Raw genomic sequence first — 15,454 nt, 5'->3', positions numbered from 1 at the left:
GCGCCGGCTGCCGGTCCCACGCCGACGCCGCCTGCATTAGCGGCGCCGCCGCCGCCGCTACCACCACCGCCACCGCCTCCGCCACCGCCTCCGGCGCCGCCGGCGTTACCATTGTTGGCGCCCACATACGTCGGCCTCGGTCCATTCGTATTCTGAAAATCAGAAAGATCTCTGTTAAACGGGAGTTTTTCTCTTATGATTATTTGATTTTGTTCATAAGCAAATAATTATATCTTTATGATCTTTTTGATAACACGATAAAATATGTATTTATAACAACGAAGAATTATTACAAGTATAGAATAAAGAAATGTAGGGTTTAAAAAAATCAATTGGGATTATTTTCTTTTTTATTCATTTCAGATGAAATTGTAAATTCTGGTGTGTGATACCGAAAATATATTTACATTCATGAATTATACATAAAAATATACATCTTTACGAAGTAAAGATACTTTTAGAGTAGTAACGGAGAATTTATTTGAACAAAATGGCTTTCTAACAATAATTGATGATTGAAAAGAAAAAGGAAATATAAATATAATCTATGGTATCAGTTCTGGTGCAATGCCACCGTTCGAAGTAACTCGTTAAGAACATCAAGTATCAAGTACATATTGTACGTCAATGCTTTTATCAGCAAATTCTCTTGTTTGAGTTTCAACAGTTGGACAATAATGCACTCTTATCGTAATAAGTCGATCGATTATCGTTACCACGTTAATCTTAGAAATGAAGGAAGACATCTTCAATTTAGTGATCTTAAAATTGTCGCTGCTTTTATATGATCAATTATCAGGAACAATAATTTAATGAGCGTAATGTATTATTTTAGTAATAATATAAGAAGCAAATTTTTCAAAAATAACAGAAACGCTTAATATTCATCTAGAACAGCTGGAAAAGTAGTACTTAACACTTAAAGTTGCGCAATTTCTCTATAATTTTCCTTCGATTAAAGAAATGAAGTGCTCAGGTAAAAATATTCCCTAATCCCTAATTTAAGTGTAAACCTGATTTATAATGAAAAAACTGTGTAAAGTTAAAGAACTTACAAATTCACAATCGTAAATACGATAAATAAAACGACAAGCAATTCGTTTTAAATTTTTTTCCCTCCTGACGTCACAGTTCATCGTGACTGCAGTGACCGGACCTTTAATATCGATGCAACCGTTGCGTCAGTCGTCTATCGATTTTCTCGAACGAAACGGCATACTATTTTAGAAAGCGATCGCGTTTCGCCGGCTCCATAGTTTCCCCACACACGTCGGCCGTACACGTCGATAAGAAGAAGAGAGAGAGAGAGAGACTCTATCCGTTATCGTTTATCAGTGACCTCGCGCGGTCACGCCTTTCCGATAACAAGAAAGAATGGCCGTTCTCTACCTCGTTTTCAGTCTCTTCGTCTTCATAGCATTCTCGCGAGTATCGGGTTGCATCTTTCTAACAGCATTCAGGAGCGCTAGTATCAACCGCGTATCTAATATTGACGTCGCCAGTCCATCACTTATCACGCAACTTTTCTTATATTTTCAACGTTATATACATAAATCTCCTTCAAAAAAAGTTCTATCAAAACGAGATCTTCGTGAAATTGACTAAAAAAAAAATACATTATTTCATTTATATTCCCCCGAAGTTTGCTCCTTAAACAGCTCTGCGAGTTAATTAATTGCTCGAAGAGTCGCGGTATGGCTCGACATTTTCGTGGAAAAAAAGATCAACTCACAACTGTTAAAAATCTGTAATTCAAGTGCACTTCGGGACACCCTATGTATAGTTAGAATTTATGACGCATCGACGGAGCGATATAAAATCAGACAGTGGGATGATTCGACTGTGGTAAAACCATCGAACAGTCACACGGCATGACGCAGCCCTCAGCAAAGACGAAACGAAATGCACGAGATGTCGTGTGATCCGGTCAGAGAGAGAGAGAGAGAGAGAGAGAGAGAGAGAGAGAGAGAGAGAGAGAGAGAGAGAGAGACAGACCGCCGACCGACCGACTGATCGACCCCGACCGACCGGATGTCACTTCCTGCTCACTTCGTCTGCCCCGCGCATCATTGTAACGTGAATTCTGCTCGCTTATTCTTTCGTCTTTATCTCCTTTTCGAGCTCGCATTTTCGTCGCTTGGTGCAATGCTTCCACGCTCCGTTATATCGCCTTCATCGATATTTATCCACTTCTTAAGCTTGCATACAGAAAAATATATACTGATCGCAAGTAATAATTACGTGTTTCAAATATTTCAAAAAAGTTCATGTATCTACAAATCTGTCCTAAGTTCATCACAAGCATCAAATTTATTTAAAATATATTCTCAATTCTAGTGAATTTAATCCTTGATCAAGATTATTAAATTAAAACAAATTTGATGTGCTTGCTGTATAAATCTTCCTCGATCAATTTTATAATACGTGTATTCTTCAAAGAAAATTAATTTTTGACTACTCCTTTTTGAATACCTAATGATACATTTTTTTTAAATTTGTAATATATTTAAAATTATCAAGAAAATATTCTTTGTTAAAAATAACACCATTAAAAGGAAAAAAGTGAATTAACTAATATTTTTTATGTGTGGCGTCACAAGACGTCAGGAAAATTATTTAAAAATGCAAATTTTTTTTCACGTCTATTGTATCTCGAGATATATCAGTTCTTTCTTTGATAATACAACGTATCTCAATGACTGTACATATTGTAATAAAATTCGGGTCGCCTGCTGACCTTGCTCCTCCTTATCGCACTTATAAACAGCCAGATCCGAGGTGTGTCTTGGATAAGAGGGCGGGGATTCTAACGACATACCGCTTACTCTATATCGTTTTCATTTTATAATACTACATCATTTATACCGTGAGATGCGAGAAATGAGCGAGCATTTTTATCATATCGGCGTACATTACCGTGGCGTAGTCGCTAATTGGATGCGCTCCGCCAGCGTGTATCTCGCGCTTTCTTCCAAGGACGACGAGAGGGATAAATCCAGGATGTGCGCCACATACCGGAGAAATATACCTACGGACGCCTCTCGCCTACTCTGGAACGTGTCACGCTCTATTAGTGGGCGGACACGCGCCCGTGATAGCTCGGAACGTACGTTTTCGGTCTTTCTTTACTGTTATTTTAGAGAAATTCTCACCACACATCTCGTGTCGCACAGCACCAAATGATCACAGCCGATTTGGATTCTTCGTCAATTTAAGACTCGTCATATAATGTACTGTATAATATACTATAAATTTACATATAAAATCCAAATTATGTATATCTCTAATTATAAGACGAGAGATGTATATTCATAAGTAATTGTTAGTAATTTCTAAGAGTATCTTAATTTTTTTATCACAAAGATTTTGTCGTTGAATTCTAACAATATTTTAATAATTATTGCTCGTAGTTTCCATCACGAAGTATCACTTGCAATTGTAATTTATAATTTAAAAAAAAAACGCCGATAATCGTCTTCAGTGCAAAAATTAATCTTGTAAACATCGCAAAGGGATCGCGAACACCCGGTGTGTCGTCGCGTATTTCTCCAAGGTGAAGAAACGGTATGCGCGGTATGCGCGCACTCGCGCGTACGAGAAGGAACTCTTTCGCGCTCAGGCAAGCAGATGCACGAGTGGTGCAGTCATATGAACTGCATTTTTCCACAACTTAAGCTTATCGTCCATCCGAGAGTAACTCTTTCCGGAACAAAATAAGGAAACAACGCCATACACACGTTAAAACGTCTGACTAAACGACCAAACAAACCAGACCCAGTTTCACAGTTCATGGTTAACCCTTAACCGAGGTTTAACTTATTCCTCGTCTCTTTCTAATGCTAGAATTGGAAAAAGATGAGAAATAAGTTAAACCTCGGTTAAGAGTTAACCATGAGTTATGAAACTGGGCCTAAAAGAATTCAATTCGCGGTCAGCAAACAGATTTTCTTCCTTAATCGAATTCGAGAAAGCCGAAAGGTATCGGAATGCACCAGACGACGAAATCAAACCGAGAAAATAAAATCGTGTCGAATTATAAACTCGATGTAAATTTATTGTATTTATCTTCCGATTTTAATTAACGTAGACTCGACATTCGCTCGACGTCGAAGTTAATTCTTCGTCGGTTAAGGAGGCAAAAGTGGGCTGCATCTCGCGCGTCAGTCACTCTCGCAAATGGCTATAATTCACCGCCGTTTACATACGCACGGACACGTACGGACGCGTACGAACATCCGTCCTCGAAGATGCACCGCTCGAGGCTCATAATCGAATCGAGCGAGTGTCGCGTCGCGTCGCGTCGCGTCGCGCCGTCGTCAACGAGGAGCGGCGTGCATCGCCGCCACGGGATGGAAAGCTATGCACGTTGCCCGCGTTTCTCGAACGGCACGTACTATCTACGTGAGCGGTGGCATGAATGCGCGCGCGACTGCTGCATTGGCCGCACATATAGTATGCAACTCGCAGAACGAGGCGAGAACGCGACGCGTAAGGCCGGAATCAGACTACGCATTGAAAATTGAGATTGAAGATTGAAAAATTCAAATTTGACCAATCGAAATGAAAGGAGCTAAAATTTCTTATTGGTCAAATTTCAATCTTCAATCTTCAATCTCAATCTTCAATGCGTACTCTGATTCCGGCCTAATGCCCGTGTCACACTACGCATTGGAGATTGAGGATTGCGAATTAAGGATTAGAATTCGACCAATCAGGTAATTTTAATTTTAATCCGTTTCGTTCTAATTGACTGAATTCTAATCATCAATTCGTAATCCTCAGTCTCCAATGCGTAGTGTGACACGGGCATAACACGAACGCAAGCGGACGCAATATTGACGATCGATCGATCGATCGATCGACGGAGTTGGACGGTACGTCAACAAGGACAACAATGAATCCTTCTAACAATTCTTAAAACAATGTTTCTCTCGAAAATAGTTAACAATAATGAAAGCTTTAAACAAAAGTGTCATTTGCATTGATTAGTGAACATGTTACTATTAGTATGTATAATATTTTAAACTTTTATACTCTCTAAATCTATTTTAGAGTGAATCTTACTCTAAAGAGTCAAGTCTCACTCTTAAAGAATAAAAATTGAACCACTCTTTTTCAAGACTGACTCAATTTTCACTGTTTTTCCAGATCTAAGAATTAGAAAAACATGAAGAGTTGAACCGAAATTAAAGTCTATCTGTATACGTAGAAGTCTTCTTACTCTTGTAAATAGTGATTTTAAGTATTAGCGCATCATTTTTTTTTAATACAAAATGTCCTATATAAACCTAATAGAAAGATGGAAACTTATATCAGCCTGCTAATAATTAACTCGTACAAGAAAAATTCGTTTACACTTATAAATTACTTAGCGAGATCTGTTTATAGAGTTCCGTCAATTTGTCATTTATTCGAAAATGCTATTCGAAAGAAACTAAAAAAATCATACGTATATCGATAATGTGTACAAAATATTTTAATAAATAAAAAAGAAGGGCAACGGCTCGTTGCCCTTCTTTTATTTATTGATTTATTCTAATTGAGCCACATTAACAATTATTTTACAAAATATTTTAATTATTGCGATTGAAATTTTAATAATAAATTAATAATTTTGCACAATTAAGAATCAATATATATACTATCTTTACACCTTTCTAAGTTTAAAAAAATTCGTCTAAGGCGAGAAAAAAGGAAACAGGGACATGACCAGGCTGACTGCCTGGGCATCTCGGATTTGACACCCTTTATCCGAGTTTAGGCTGACGGCGAGTATTATTAGCCGGCGGTCGCATGCTTCCGTCTTCTTATAGCACACAGGGGACAATGCTGGCGAGAAGAGATATGGGTAATATGACTGAGTACGCGCTTTCGTCGATTTTGCACGGTAGCTGAAACCGAGGTGATTACGAATTCGGATTTCATGATACATCGAGGATCAAGGTAGCTATGAACTATTTAGAAGGATTTTTCAAAACTCTCATACCGCACGCGATCGCACAAATTTGTGACCATAATTTTAACAATTTGACAAGTCATCATCTTTTCCTTATAGAAAACATCGAAGCATAAACGATTTGCGAATTGACGATAAATAACAGCTTTCTAGAAGTTTATTTTATAGAATTATAGATAATATATATTTCTCAAGATTTTAATAGATTTTTTTAATACAACTTTTTCTAATAATACCGACAATTTCATCGAGTTAGCATCGCTCTAAATGCATTGATTTATAGTAATTGACTTAATTTTATTGATTTACCGTGATACCTATGTAATATACATATATTTATAACTTGATATTAATATGTCAATTATAAATTTTTATTAATACAAACCGATAAATTTGATAAATATGTCGTCTTTATTATAATAAGTGCTTTATAACAATTTACATGCTTGAAGATCTTTTAGTTTTTGTTTATAGAGAAAATATTTACGAAAATAGCATTGGGAACAATTCCAAAAAGATCAGGTAGGCTAAAAGACCATCATTTTTGTGTGAGCAAACGACGTACAGTTGCATAAATCAAACCCTATACAATCCCTGTGGTGCGAGTTTGTAAGCATAGCTGATCAGCTTGTCACATTAGTTTAGTAATACTATCGTTACTTCCGTCATATTGTTGATCAATCTATTTCCTCGCTACGACTTGAGATATGTAAATCCGAAACTTGCAAACATAGAATATGAAAACAGATCCGGCATCGATATTTGGTAGATAAAAAATTATTTCATTTTTATAATTAAAATCACATTGTTATTACAAATAAAAAAAAACGATTGTCTACATTGCTATTATAATTTTCGTATAATTTGAATTAGATTATTATCTAAGATATTATCTAATTATTTGCTTTGCCTTGTTTTTTTTATCTAATTCTAATTTGATATTCTAATTTAACTTTTTCTAAGCTTTTAATTAGAATTAATTTTTCTTCTATAAATATATCAATGATGTTAAAAATACATTCATCGTCAAAATAAAATATTATTTTGTTAATTGAAAAATGTTTCTCTTATACAAAATGCTACTTTTTATTGGACAATCGCAAATTAATGAGCGGTATAGTAAATAAAATTTTTGCATCAGGAATGCAGACAATAAAATTCGAGCTCGTATTGCATATCAATGGCCAATTATAGCATTCCGATGTACATATAGAGCAGTATACCTACGTAAATACATATGAAATCAACTCCGATAGAAAGTCTGAAAGACAAAAAATAAATTTTTCTTGCATTACTGCAATTTACATGAATTAGCATGTAGCGACTATGCGAATTTATTAGCTCGTACGATCTAATTTTATTAGTACAATGCGGCAAACATGATAACTCAATTGATACGCCGTGAATATTTTTATGTTTTGGACGTGCACTTTATCTATATCCATACAAGACGGCAACATAAAAAATTTATTTTATATTACAATTACAATATTTATCTAAATTACTCATTTTGTTACTTATCTATGCTATCTTCGCTTCGAAATATGCACTATGATGAATAATTAATTTATATGCTTATGATCTTGCATCTTGCGTCACAAATCGGAAATCATTGCCAATTATACTAATAAACAATTATTCTGATAATCATGGTTGTGCATTTGAAGTAATATACAATTATCTCTATATGAGAACATATAGTATGTTCATTTGTACAATATAATTCTGTTACTATAAATATAATATTGCTATGAGAGAATATAGTATTGAAGAGAGATATTAATTTCTAAATTTTTTAATCCATTACATTTTCCATTATTTAAAAATATTTCAAATTAAACTGATACTTAATAATAATCTATACAGCCAAACTTGGAAAATCAGCTTTTTGTCGAATGAATCATGTAGCCACAGCGTCATGAATCAACACATTATATTGTGAAATTCTCAATACAAATACGTGTATGTTTTTAGATAATATCCAATAAGATTTTCAAAAAATATCTCTAGATATACGAAAGAGTACAACATCTTTGTTACTTCTGCATTTGAAATAATTTGAAATAATTCTCTTAATAACTCCTCGATAATACCGGACTAACATCAATTGAAAATAGGAAAGAGCGCAAAATATTTCTACATGATTGGATAGAATTGTTCCTTTTACAATAGACAAGTTTCACCCCATGCAGTGGTGGGATAAAAAGTGCTGCTTCTCGTATTAGATGATGTAACGAAGGTGCACGCCATGCAGGCAAGCAGACGATGGACCTTGACTGCGTATATCTAGGCCGTAGGTCTCTCTCTCTCTCTCTCTCTCTCTCTTTCTAACCTCAGACCTAGATCGTCTCAATCGCAACAATACCGAAGAGAGAATCCTCATCCAGCTGAGAAGCGACGTGAAATTTCCCTCAATTCCCACGAAAAGGAAGCTTTATAATACAAATATAGTAAATTTCTCATTATTAAAAGATTACACTGAAAACACTTTCATCTGTTCCATCCATTTTTTCCACAAAATATTATATTAATATATTAGTATCATCCATTAAAAAATTTTTTTTAATCGACAAGACTGATAATAAAATTACGATAATCGTAACACTTTTCTCATCAAATCAAACAATTCTTTCTCACAATATTTCCTCGTACTTTTTTGTACCGACGTGAATATTTCGGACGGTCTGTCTGAATAAAAAGATCTTATAAAAATTTTAAAATACATATCTTATCAATTTTGCAGCTGCATTCTAAGAAACATACCTTTTTCGAATATAAATATATAAATGACATAATCTCCTGAATAATTAATAAACTATAATGCCGAATAAATGAAATATCCTCATTCCTTGAAATCGGACGAATGTCACAGCATCGCATTGTGTGGTCAGATAGCTTCGATTTTCTTCACGAGTGTTTTAGCGACGACGGCACGTTAGAAAGGCCACGGCGCATTGGATAGACGAACGGACGAACCGACGACCTTGACACCAGCAACGGCGGCAACCGGCGTCGTCATCGGGTACCGTTGTGCACCGGGTGCCGCCGGCCGGTAAACTTCGTGAATGGCGACCGTCGAGGAGGTGAAACGAGGCGCTGAGGCCGCCCGAGTATGCAGGTGGAAACGATAAAGGTGCTCACACATTCGCACGGATCTCAAGGTTCAGTTGCATCGCGAGATTGCACGGTAGCCCGTATTTCATACTCGTGTAGAAAACGATAGGAAAAAATCACCCGAGACAGAAATGATCTTAAAACACTGAAAAATCCTTTGTAAAAAATTAGAATTTTTTGTTCAGAGTTTTTCTTTTTGTGTTATAACAATATAATTATCCAACAATACTTTTCTCAAGGAAAAAGCACTTTACAGGTTTATAAATGGCCTAAAGCAACGTTTGACGATATTCAACATCTTCGAAATAATTTTCCTCGAAAAACAAATTTAAAAAAATGTATTATCTTGTTTTTACAAAGGATTTTCCTTTGTTCACCGTAACATTGACCGGCACTAATTGCACAATTATGCATAAGCACGTATTTTTTAACAAGGACTTTCTTTCTTCCTAAGTTTCATAAATCGACAGATCACAGCACGACTCTTCCGGAGAGTTTCCCAAAAATTGAAAAATCGGTGTCAGACTGGAGGGGCACTGTCGATTAGTCGGAAAAGGATGGCGGACAATCAGAGAGTTGCGTCAGAAGAAGGGTGTGTGGTAGGGTGCAGAATAGGCGTAGAAAGGATGATATCGATTAACCACAGCGGTCGGCGCGATGCCGAAAGGACGAGTTCTCCTTCTCTTTCCACCGGAAATCCCTCTTCGATCTTGTTAATCTCGTTTTCGTGCGTCTTCCGGTCTCGAAATAATCCCCAGACGGTCGAACGCAATATAGGGTGCGGAATGGCAGCAAAAAGGTGATAATAAAACTAATGCGACCCGTGATACCCCGCAGCGACAACAGGACTTTCCTTTCTTGGGAAACGTGATTCCTTAAAAAATGATGCTGAAAAGCTATTCCAATGTTTTGCTTATTAGTTATTTAATATTCTCATGTTAACGCTTATTAAATATTATGTACTTTTTAAAAATTTATATACTTTGCTTGAATATCGATACACTTTTTCTCATTAATCTCATTTGCTCCTTACTCATTAATTAAATTCATTATTTATAATCAAATAATTAATATCCAAGTACTGTAAGTATTAAAGTACGAGGAATTCTTTGCATTTATTTTTCTGTATTATTTTCTATATAAAAGAGATTAGAACCGATATGAATTAGTTTAACGATCGCCTTCAATCACGATAGTGTTAAATTCTAATAGGAAATAAATAGACGTAGATACTAAGTCGCGATACTCGATAACCGAGGTATGGCTTCGGTTTTGTTTTCGCTCCAGTGCCCACGGCAAAAACTTCGGTTCACCGCAAAAACAAAGTGAAAAAGAGAAGTTTTGCGGTGCGCGCCGAGTCGTCCACTCGATGCAGTAGCTAGAATACATCGTAACTGTCAACAACATAAGCACCTGAGAGGTCTGAAGTCTGTATTACTCGTCTATTATATACCTCATAAACGTTAAGAAAATACTTATTTGATACTAACTATTAGAAGAAATGCAAAGAAAATAATAAACAAAATAAGCAATATCGAAGGAATATTAAATAATTAATGTTAAAAGCACTATAACGTTGAAATATGGAGCAATACATTTGGCGATGGAGAAATCCGTATTCGCACTTCACCTTTACCGATAAATGTACACTGAAAAAAAATGCATGTAATTTTACATTTCCATGTAAAATTACATGCATTTTTTTCAGTGTATGCGCATTTAATGATAAAAGGTACGATTACGGACCAATATAAACAGACCAGATTTTCTCTTAAAACTTTTGAAATGGAAATTTATCAAAATTCAATGAATTCTTTAAAATGAATTTTTTATATAAAAATATCTTACATATTGTGGAATATTACCAGGAAAAAACAAGGAAATATCGAAGTCCGTTATAAAACTGACTCCTATAGCCAAGAAATAATTAATTCATCAATCATTATGAAGAGTCCAACAAATGATTCTAAGGTATGGTTCCAAGAAATGCCTTTCCGAGAATCTCTTGTAATCTAAGAAAACTGCATCGAAAAATAATGTTACCTCTACACGAATTATTTTCACACTTTATGTGCGACACAAAATATTACGGATATTTCATATTAATATAAAATTAATTTTTCAATTAAGAATAAATATAAGTTCAATTCTTTTTCGAATCTATATTATGTAATTTTCTAATTCACGCGTGTAACGTAAATATGGTCGATTCACATGTGTTCTATCTCCGTCATATTACTTCAAATTACAAAGCGCAATCAAACATTGTGACGCGTGATGAATAGAGATTAAACGGCGCATCGACCTGACTCGAAGAATCGCTCCTCGAGAATCTTGATTAAATATTTGACGAGTAGAGTTTAAAGTACGAAAAGATGGCTACCATCTTTGATTATCCCCGGCAGTTTCATCGCTCGTCACGCCCGTCGATGATTACATGCAGGTCGACAAAAAAATCCACAGTAAAACAAAGTGCGAATCAAGCACGCTGAACGCATTTGTACGCATTGTAACGCACGTTTAAACAACGACAATAACGAACGATTCTCCAGCACGTTCAATTTGCAGTCCGACTAGGAAATCTCGCGCAATATCGAACTTGATGAAATAAAAAAAACACCAAATTTCGTGTAACAGGAGAGAGATGTAAAAATGTGTAAATATGGTGGAAAAATGTAGGCAATTTAATAAAAATGTCTCTTTTAAAAACTGTATCGTAAGATAAACACTTGAAAATTATCTGGAAATCGAAAAGTTAACTTTTATAAAAATGTTCTCGCCGCAAACAAACTTCCAACCATTAAACGCAACTGTACGATTATTATTTATCACCACTGTGTATTAGAAAGCGATAAAAAATATCGCATAGCGACAGTGACGCGCGACAGACTGTGAGAAGATCGGAAAATCGAGGAGATAACGGTTCTGTTGTGTCGACGAGTAGCTCGGAAAGACATTAGCTCGTCGTTAGGCGACTTTCAAACCCGAAGGAAATCCGCGCGCGTTCGCTTTCTCTTTATCTTACGTTTATTTAGTCAAAGTGAGATTGTATTATCAGCACCTTCGATAAGGACGCAAACAAAATAGGTACACGGCTATCTGTTTAAAAAAAAAAGCGATAAAAAGAAAGAAACCAGGGGTTTTTTGTACCGGTATGCGATAATATGCGACCGATCTTATCGGGCGATTCTTCGAACCTCAACGTGATTCCGATGACAATCGATTACCATGGATTCGAAGAAGCAAAGTGCACTCACGATAACGTTTCTTTTTTTTCCTTCGTATGCATAGATGTATAGTCCACTGATTAAACTCATAAACAGAACTTTAAATTCCGATATTGCTTTGTCTCAATGTTATCTGTTTTAAAATGTTTCAAGCAGAACCCTAGTCTCGTTTATAAAATATAGGATCCAACATTTTTCTTTACACCAGCAATATTTCTATCGTTACACAAAATCGAACTATTCTTGGGATTGTTGGATTAAAAAGATATAATAAGATCTCGTATCACGGGAGCCTTTTGCATTCGCACGTTTACACATGCATTTATGCGTACGCGTTACAAAGTGCAAGGTACATGTCCGATATCATGATGCGATGCTCATTAATTGCATATTATCTCGCGGCAATTAATGCGTGATCTAACCAATTACGAGCGAACGAGGTGCGAAAAGATTTAATTACTCGACGCGTTTTTCGCATTTCTCACGGAAAGTTATTTCGTCATCATCACAGTTTCATGATTAACTTCTAAATGTATATATTGCTTGATTATAGATTATTTTTAGCGAGCGTTAAATTGCTATTTGCATTAAATTATTATTAAGTCTCGTACTGCATCATAAATAGTGATCCTCCTCGCGTCAATGTATTAATTACGACTTTTTTTATTACATACGCTACGGATTCACTTTATTTACTACATACATTACGTCGACTGACTTTAGTTAACATGCAAAACTCATCTACACTCAGAAAAAAAAACATAATGATAGCAACTATAAAGGTAACAACTATGAGAGGGTAGAATTAATACACACACATAATTGAGTAAACTATAATATTATATAACTGCAATAATTATAAAACAGTTTATTCGACTATTTACGTTACTTTTACATATAAAATTACCTGCCTAGTTGTCATCTTTATAGTTGCTACTACTATTGTTTTCTCCGAGTGAGTTGTACGTACGTATTTGAAAACTAGGCCTCGCATGCACCTCCATTAAACACAATCAAATTAACAAAATCAAATCGGATCTGTTGAAATATTTAGTCCAAAGCGCTCCAAAAGCATGACGGGAACGTCAAGTCACCCGGTATAAGAATTGTCCCATTATCGCACTGCGGCAGAAAAGAAAACGTGCGCATAAAAGAAATCTAAATCGAGACAGTGCTCGTCGCCAGAGATGAACAGCTGTTTTGTACAATGACTCCTCCCGACGACAACGATCACGGCAAAGTAGCTTGAACTCGTTCATCGTGCCCGATAACCTCTCCTCGACGATGACGACGACGACGATGATAGTTGCGTTAAACAAGAGTGAACCTCGCGTGGCATTTCCATGATACTCTATTGTTAAAAGCGCATAATAATGCGCTTTTAAATATCGTCAATATGTAAAAATCTTCGCAAAAATTAAAATAGTTTATTGATAAATTGTTTCAACGATAAGGTTGTATGTTTCTTTCTTCGATCAAATCTAACGGTGGCGTCAATTTGAAAGTTTTGAAATACTTGAGGAGTTGATCTCCTACATTTCTAAAAATTCTCTTTTAATAAGAATAAAAGAATATTTTTTCAGACTAAGACGACAAAGTTTTTTGACTCTCCAATTTTTGGGATTGACTTCTGAGTTTTTGAAGGATTAATTATTGACCCCGCAAGGGACAGTGGGATGCCCATTGAATTTCTAGCATTTGGCGTCTCAGGTTCCAAACTAAAATTAGCAACGTGTACAACCGAGAGAACGCCGTTGCAACTTGCAACACCGTACTATTCGTCGCCGAATTCCTACCTCTCGTCTAGCGAGACGCATGCCTTTCTAGACATCTTTTTCGACCCCAACTGTCCCCTTTCCCCTCGCTCTGTTCACGAGTTCGTTCTAACGCTCACTTCGCGAAATTACCTTGCCATGAATGTTACACGCCGCATTTTTTAAATACCATAACGTTTACAACTCACGTTAATTCCACGACTTGTCGATCTCCCACTTTTATTCATAAAATATGAGAAACAAGAGAATATATTTAGCTAAACTTATAATAATCCTTGAACCGTCGCATAAAAATATGTGCAAAAATGAATAGAATGATGAATAATTTAACAGTGAGATTGTATTTGTTTCTCCGATAGAATTCGAATATTTAGCCACTACAAAACTGAAAACCTTGAAATATTATATTTGGAGTCTTATTGAAATAAATGTTAAAAAATGCTTTTAAGAATAAAAGAACAATAGTTTCTTACAAAGAAACTATTGTTTTTCTTAGAAAAACTGTGTCCTTCGATGATTTTCCCAGTTAGAAACAGCTTTAAAATTTCTTAAAACACCTTCAAGATGTCTAATACATTTTTCCTGAAGTGTATAATGTAAAAATAGCTTTAATTAATGTACAGCTTACAAAGTTAGACATTGATTTATTCCACGTGTTATAACACTATCTATTCTCACAAATGTATAATGATATAAAAATACAAATATGCAACATATAATTATTATTGTATCCATGTTTCATAAGAAATGTTTCGATTTAAAGGTCAATGCTTTTGCTTATGTAGTACGTTTAACATTCCACAATTTATATCAGTAACATATTTTCGACAATAATAACGTGCTTGCTGATGATAGAACTTAAAAATAAACTTTGTATCGGTCTACTTAGGAAATGGAACAAAAATAAAATATCTTTTGTCGAAGAGAAGAATGTTTCCACTTCCGGTCATCTTTAAGAATAGTAGATAAAGATGTAGAACCTTGATTCAGTGGGGCTTAATGAACTCGTGAGCAATCTTAGTCGATATAACACGATACAAACAAATACTAGACTCGATTATCTCGAAACATATTTACCGTAAACTCTAAATAACATTAAACTGAGATACAAATAAGATACTCCAAATGAAATATCTGAACGAATATATCAGCGTCTGTCGAGTGTGTGTGGAATCGCGCTAACTCGCAGGATTATGAGAAAAAGGGGAAATATGTGGCCGAAAGGAACTCGGGACGGATCGAGTGTTCGCGAGAGCGAAAGAGGAGCGCGACCGAGAGAAAAAGAGAAAACGCAAAGCGGATAGCATGGAGCAACGGGGGGAGGGTTACGGCAGACATAGTGAGACGGTCGAAAGAGGCACGAACGGACGGACAGACGAACG

At 35.7% G+C, this 15,454-nt stretch overlaps 1 long non-coding RNA gene across 1 annotated transcript in view; it reads right to left on the bottom strand.

Moving 5' to 3' along the window:
* Positions 1-49: 49 nt before the first annotated feature.
* Positions 50-15,454, bottom strand: part of LOC108726702 (uncharacterized) — a 19,001-nt gene continuing 3,596 nt past the window's right edge. The window contains exon 3 of the long non-coding RNA XR_001936817.1: positions 50-152. This is a non-coding gene — a long non-coding RNA (uncharacterized lncRNA). The remainder of the gene's footprint in view (positions 153-15,454) is intronic.

The sequence above is a fragment of the Mycetomoellerius zeteki genome, unplaced genomic scaffold (assembly GCF_001594055.1).
Source record: "Mycetomoellerius zeteki isolate Tzet28-1 unplaced genomic scaffold, Tzet1.0 scaffold433, whole genome shotgun sequence".
Classification (NCBI taxonomy): domain Eukaryota; kingdom Metazoa; phylum Arthropoda; class Insecta; order Hymenoptera; family Formicidae; genus Mycetomoellerius; species Mycetomoellerius zeteki.
The sequence above is the reverse complement of the archived record's forward strand: the minus strand, read 5'-3'. Positions and strand labels throughout refer to the sequence as shown.